The 7,406-nt window shown below is 42.9% G+C and overlaps 1 protein-coding gene across 2 annotated transcripts in view; it reads right to left on the bottom strand.

Moving 5' to 3' along the window:
- The window catches only part of HS6ST1 (heparan sulfate 6-O-sulfotransferase 1), a 141,610-nt gene that overhangs the window by 85,270 nt on the left and 48,934 nt on the right, over positions 1-7,406 (bottom strand). Inside the window, exon 2 of one of the 2 annotated variants that reach the window (XR_002086264.1) lies at positions 1,638-1,858. The exons of the other annotated variant lie outside the window; for it this stretch is intronic. The gene's annotated coding sequence lies outside the window, so the exon portion shown is untranslated. The remainder of the gene's footprint in view (positions 1-1,637; positions 1,859-7,406) is intronic. 2 annotated transcript variants of the gene reach the window in all.

Genomic DNA, 7,406 nt, shown 5'->3' with positions numbered 1-7,406 from the left:
AAACATTGGAACAGGCTGCCCAGGGAAGTGGTTGAGTCCCCATCCCTGGAGGTATTTAAAAGACGTGTAGATGAGGCGCTTAGGGACATGGTTTAGTGGGCATGGTGGTGTTGGGTTGACGGTTGGACTCGATGATCTTAGAGGTCTTTTCCAACCTCAATGATTCTAAAGCATTTGGCAACCCATACATATGTGTACATCTGAAGCAGGTGTTTTACAGACTCTTCTCTACTAAATATTTAGTGTATGACTGCCTGCACCTACAGCTGAAGAGATAATTTTCAGTCTTAGGTTCCTAAACAGATAAAGCAGGAAGAGGATGGGAAGGAAAACAGCAACTTAAGGACGTAAAGTGACTTGCTGAAAGACATGGCAGATCAGGGGTAGGGCAGGGAATGGAAGTCCCAGTCCTGTTTTTGAAGATTTCCCCTCCGATCAAGGTCATTCCAGTTTCAATGGAGGGAGGCTGGGAGGTCTTGAGCACAAAGATGTCATTTCCTTCAAGGGCAAAAGCTCCACTATATGCGAAAAAGCCTTATTTCTTGAAGCATTAGAAATCTGTGAAGGAAAAGGCCTTTCTCTGAGGCATGAAAGTCCTTTGAGTTGTTACACAGATGGCAGATCCACTTAATTCTGAAAGCTGGAGAGCCAACTTCAGCCAACAGCTAACCACCACCTCTGATCTTTCCTCCCTCACGGAGTCAGACCTCTGATTTCATGCTCTGGTAAGTGACAGTGGCCTTGAGCTGAATCTAGCATGGAATTAAAAATAGCAGTAGCTTTTCTAATTAAACATCGCAGGGTCCATTCCAAAGTTGGGGAGCACAGTGGAGCAGAAACGGTGCCTAAAACCCAACCTTAGGATTTACTTTAACAAGTCACTCCAAGTAGGAGAAGAAACAGAGCCATTCATCTCCCACCCTCCTGCTGCCCTACCACCTGCCTGACACTGAGACAAAGCACCAGCGACTCTGTCAAGTCCTAGGTAAATCCCAGATTGGATTTCTCTACTTCCTCAGCACTACAGTTCGGACAAACTTCCCATGACACTGGCAAGACACGACATTTGCAGAAACACCAGCACAGCATATTTCTCTACACAAACGAAAAATGTAATACTCAGATCAGAAAGAACGACTCTGTATTGGCATAGAATAGTACAGCTTTCTCCAGATGGACTGACAATGCTGTTCGACGCACAGAAGAAATCTTGCTGGAAATGCACTGGATTTGCTCATAGACCTGATGCTTAAGTCTCAAGACCTCTTTGTATTCAGGACAGATATGAGCGAAAGGATATTCTTCTGAAAATAAAGCCATTTATAAGACCTCTTGCCCAGAGAACAAGACTGACAAAAAGTGGAAAGATCCATAACTGCTGTGGAAGAATTGGGAAATTTTTTTTTTTTTGAGGTGGAAGAGGGAACCTGTGTGATAGCCTGTACGCTCACTATCAGAACATGCAATTAACAGTGATCTGTTTTCTGTCTCCCATTTCTGGGCTGATTGAAAAGCAAGTAACTACCAATAACAAATTACAAGCAGCGTTATGGCTGCCTCAAACGCACATGAAATCAGGATGCTGTTTGTAATTCACACATATGTTGTATTGCACGTATCATATGACATGTACTTACGCTACAAGAGGGGAAGCCATCTGAAGCTGCAGTTTCTAAAATGTGGCAGCATGACAGATTCTCTGAACAGAGTTTAGGGGTTCAAATGCTCCATACAAATGATTTCCCTGATGAGCCCAGTCATAAAGCACCAAATCCTCACTGTGGTGTAAATGAGCTTGTTTCACTGAAATTTATAGAGTGATGTTGATTCATATCAGCGATGATTTGGCTCACTCTGTCTGCAAACAATGTAATAAGGATTACCTACCCATACAAGTGATCAGCCAATATAAATACAAGACTGTAGACCTTGAATGAGGCTAAGAGCTACACACAGTAAGACTCTCAAGAGCCTAAGTCACTAAGTTCACTCAGACACTTGTGAAAATTTCATCTACCGAGCTATATACTCTCGCATTGTCCCTAACAACATGTACTGCGGAGTGAAGCAGGTGGAAAGTGTATTAAGAGGCAGGGTTTAATAGGTTTAGCAAGGATTAATAGACAGACTGACACTGAGAGGCTGGGGTTCATGAACAGCACTGTGCCACACTATACTCAACATCACAAGGACTTTCACAAAAGTGGATGAATAAACAAGCTCAGCTAAAACAAGGCCATGTATATACCATAGGTTTCTGCTGGCACAGCCCTCTCTGTGAAGGGTGAGAAGAGGTGGGTCTTTGCAGGACAGTGCTGTGCCAGCAGAAGCCCCTCTGTGTAGACATGTTTATACTGGCAGCACATGCTTTTGGTTGCAAAGCTTATTTCATGTGTGTGCACTCCAGGGAGAAGTGTTACTAAAACAGTACAAAGAACAGCTTTGCCAGTACAGCTGATTCCATACCAAGAGCACTTTGTCAGTATGGTGTTTTTTTCCCTGAAAAAGCACTTCTAGTGTAGCTTTCTTAGCAATTCTTAGGTTAACCTTAGTATTGACTCCAGCTTTCACCCAGGACTCAGAACTTGAATTTGGAAAGTTAGAAAAAGCTCCTTTAAAATAAACCACCTCAACCAATTTTGCCTTCAGGTAGAGAGCTCTTTGACATGTTACATTGCTGGCTGATCTTCAGCAGCTGTGTGATGTAATTAGTTCTCAATATTCAGACACACGTAGTGACAAAGTAGAAACATAAAACCATGAGTATCTGTATCATGGAAGTATCAGAGGCAAATAAATGAGGCACAGGATTTAGTTATGGCAAAGGATGCTGTCAAGACATCAAGCCTACTTTCCAGATGAGAATGTCTGGGCAAGCACTGAATCAGACGGCTGTGCTGCCTTGTCCAATGCCAATTATAATCACACTTTCAGTTCCCCACCCTGGAAGCAAGCACTTTTGGGGGGGTTTAGGCCAGAGAATGGATTAAAGTTGACACTGAAATGTAATATTTTGCTGTCTAAACCCCCAATTTCCTCATAAATAAAATTACAGGAACTCTAAATAATGTATTTCAGATGCTAACCCTTTGAAATGGGAGGCACTCTTCAGTCCAGCCTCATGATGGAGAAAGAAGGAACAACTTCTAAAGAGAGGCCTCTCTGTGGACTACTCTAAACACTGTCCCACTCTCATTACCTCTCCCGGATTGAGGAGAAAAATGCAACTGGCCATCAATTAGGAAGAGTTCCCACTGAACATGCAGAAACTAAAATTCATTGTTAGCTCATCAAATGTGCTAAGATTTGTAAAGGTTCAAATGGGCTTTTCAGGCTTCAGCCCAGCAAGAGATCTATTCCTGTTGCTTGTTAGATAATTGTCAATTAATGAGTTTAAATGCTTTGTGGCAGTCTAAATGAGGAAGTAACAGCTCTTCACAATCCAATAAGATCAGGTGAAATTAAGATAAATCGAAATGTTTTACACAGTATCCCAAATAAATGACATTTGGGAAAGCACATGTGTATTAAAAATGCATGATCTCAAGAGTCTTTGCATGGGCCCACTTTGTGGCTATAACCACCAAGAAAGTGTCTTACAAGATGGCATGCAACATTTCAAAGTGGCAATGCATCAAGCAAGACTTCATTAACCTCTGGTAGCTCCTTAATCTTGTAACAGACTGTTTTAAGGACTTAGAGTTATAGCCAAATCATTTACAATCCAGACCACATGCATGTTTCCCTATATTTTTCTCCTCATTTTCACAAAATGTTAGTAACAAGAGGCATTTGTTCAGAACTAGACGGCACAGGTCTGAAAAGACCATACTGTATCTGCCACACATCACTGTTCTTTCATTCAGTGATCACTTCCCCTACCTGCATTCACCTAAGGATACAGTGCCAGGGCAGGAGTAGGATGCACAGAACAGGGGAAAGCAGACTATAGTGTTTATTTAGAAATAAGCATCTCTGTAACAAGAAGAAAGGCAAATACTTTGCCTGGGGTCCTGGCAGAATACACATAACTTCCCTAAGTACATCAAATACTCCAACTTCTACAGGAGAAAGGTGCTGTAATTTAAGTGTGCAAAATTACCATCCGTTCCGCCATGCTGCTTACCCTGACTGACAGCTGTCTGAAGGATGCTGGAAGAGAGTGAAGGGGAGGCTGACTCATTGCCTCCCCCTCCCTAACAGAGATCCCTACCATGCGAAGAGGGATGTATTCTGTACATCCCAGACACTCTTCATGGTGAATTTCCTACCTGACAATCAAAAAGGAAAGGACTAAACAATGGGTGAAGCATAGTAAAAGAGGGAGAGATGGTGTAGAAGAGGAAGGAGGGGGAATGTCCTTGGACTTCCACTACTTAAAAAAGTTAGCTCTGTTAGATTTTTAACCATTCTGCAGCAGTTTCAAAGAGCAACATATTTGGGGATATAGAAAAGCAAAAGGGCAGCTGCAGCACTCTGTGATAACTTAAAACAAGAAACAGGTTAGATGGTTTAGCTAGTAAAGAAACAAGAAACTTCTGGGAAAAACTAGACTAGTTCCTATCCCTGGATCACATCTTATCTAAAGGTGAATGGAGGTCTCGAACCAGGCTGCAAGGTTACCAGAAATTCAGTAGTTTCCCTCATATATGGTATTCCTGGTGCTCCAGCAGCATATTCTGTATTTCACACCACTTGTAATTTGGAGAGAAAATGTAGTGTAAAGAGAAAAGCTGTCTCTGAAACCAGCTGCAAAAGTGTCACTGGCCAAAGAGAACTAGAGACTATGCTGAACTTCTGCCTAAGCACATGTGGATAAAAATTCAGCAATCCTGTCCTAAACATTTTGAACTGTTAGAGAGAAGACCAAACTACACGTCTGCCTCCAACATTTCATGTAGCCAAGTTTCAAGACCACCAGTTAGTGTTCCTGTTTGGAACAGCCACAAGATGCCACATCAGCAGCATCATGGAGAGACAGGCTGGCAGAGAGGACAGGCACCGTTCCAAACTCTCAAACAGTTTTTCCTGGTATCATCACCCCAGGCAGATGCCTCTACATAACACGAACAGGTCTGTGGTTGCCAGTTTTCAAATACTACTGTCCTCCAGGACCCAGGCATGTCTGTCACCTTAAGCAAATAACTGCATGTTCCAGCAGTCTCCTCTGCTTCGAATGCTGTAAGAAAGCCAGCTATCTGCCTGCTGAACTTGAAACGAAAAGGTATGATTAAAGTCCTAACAGCCAGTCAGGAGCTATAACAGCAGGCTCTAATGGTTTATTACCTTCCTGGAAGCTGGAGTCAGAAGACCTCATATTCCCAAACCCTTTACTGACCTGCTACATGCAAAGCACACTCCCTCAGACTCTCCAGCTCTTTATTTCTCCTCCTGCCTCTGGTCTGTTTTCCCATTGGTTTGCACTGGAGGTTGGTTCTGCAGAGAATCTCCTAGTGCACCTAACTGCCAGGACCACCTCTTTTCTGGACTGTGGTTGTTATTGTTAGTCTAAGTGTAACGCTAGGAATACCACACAAAGTTTAGGATTATGGAGCAAATTCAATCATCTTTCTTAGGTAGTAATGTAAGTACCAGCTGACAAATGGAAAGTTATTAAAAAAATTCTCAAAGTAACAGGACAAAGGACTTTGAGGTATCTTCTTTTGCACAACTTGCAGCTCAGCAGTGGTGATAGGGGTGAATTAATTATTTGAGTTCATTTGATTTCTACTGTTTAACATGCAACTGCTCTTCAGTCTGGACTCCTTGCTTTTTGCCTACAATATCCGAGATTGCCAAGCAGTCTCTCATCCCTATACTGGACAAGCCCAAGACAGTTTAGTTTCCAAGATCAGCAGGTGCATTGAGTCCACTATAATCAGAACAGTTTAGGGCTATGCCCCCAAAACCACGTAAAGCTATAGCTCTATAATGGGGCCCTTCACACTGTATATTTTTCTTCCTTACAGACAGCTGCTATTATATGCTATTACTAATATTATTGGCACTGAAACCTTACTCTGTTGTGCAGTTTATAAGCAGATCAATACACCATTTTCCCTCCTACCAGAGTACCGTGCTGCTTATCCATTGTCTCTAATGCACTGTTTGGCTTTAGTTACATGTCACAGACACAGGGAAAATAGGGAAAAACCTTGAGAATCTGCTTGAAGAAAATCACTCGTTAATTGGTATCAAACCTCCAATACTCATGCAAATGAAGAGATACAGTGAGTTCTTAATTGTCATTTTCTGTTTTCCTCTCATAAGCACCACCACCTATCCATGAGCTTATTTCTCTTGCAGGCTGGAGTAGGCCCACCAGGGACGACTGCAACTCTAATCGTGCTGCAGCGGTGGTAGAAGACAGTGAACCGAGGCAGATGCCAGAGCCGCACAAAGCCTGCTAAGGTGACACAGCACGTTCACTGCTATGAACGAATGCTGGATTAGTCCTGCCATCTGTTCTTACAAAAAGGTGAATGTGCTTATTGAGGAAAGTTCTTGATTTTAATGCTGCCTGAGTCGCCGACTGCTGTGACCTGAGACGAGCTGTGTGATTGATGCAGTTGACAAGGCTGTAAAACTGGCAAAAAGCCCATCTCAGAAACGGTTGCTGAGATAAGGCTATCAAGCCAAAATGATTAAAAAAAAAAATATAAATCAAGGAACCAGAAGCAATTCCATATACTTTTCACTGCCCAAATATACATTCTTAAGAACAAGGTTGCCAACTCACTCAGGATGGGCACAGCAGAAATGCTGTGGTATTTTCAAACCCCAGTTTGTAAATCTTTTTGGCCTCAGCAGCAAATATGGAATCCAGGGGATAAAGCCCCAAAGCCCCTTCCTGCACACAGAGGTACATCCCACAGCCACGGCGACTGCTCAGAGTAAATGAAAGTGCTCCAGACAGAGGCTCACAATCCCACGCAGCTACACTGGGGTGTCCTCATCGGTGTGGGACTGCAGGTTGGACTCCACTACACTGAAATCATGCACGGGATCGAAACGCTGGCTAGTGGCCAGCGGGGTCGAACAACGTCTGACTAACCAAGGCTTTGGTTAGAGTCTGTGACAAATGAACAGCATTTTGATGTACAAATAAATAGCAGTTTCTAATATTCTCACTTGTAGAAAGGCACCAATCACTGCAGTTTACATATTTTGATGGAGAACATCCAGGGATTCCCCTGGGCCTGGTGAGAAGGGTTTTGTTAGCAACAGATTAAAACAGTTTACTTGGAAACTCTGAGCAGCAACATTAATTTGTGTTGTCTCACAACATTTGCTCCACTCAAAACATTTCCTTACTGGTTTTTTGAAGCAGGATGCACAGGGAACACTGAGCCTGACAGCGGTTTAGGAGTGGGCAGGAGAATTGTGGGCCCTGTCAGTTCAAAGCT

This window comes from Aptenodytes forsteri, unplaced genomic scaffold (assembly GCF_000699145.1).
Source record: "Aptenodytes forsteri isolate BGI_AS27 unplaced genomic scaffold, ASM69914v1 Scaffold278, whole genome shotgun sequence".
Lineage (NCBI taxonomy): Eukaryota > Metazoa > Chordata > Aves > Sphenisciformes > Spheniscidae > Aptenodytes > Aptenodytes forsteri.
The sequence above is the reverse complement of the archived record's forward strand: the minus strand, read 5'-3'. Positions and strand labels throughout refer to the sequence as shown.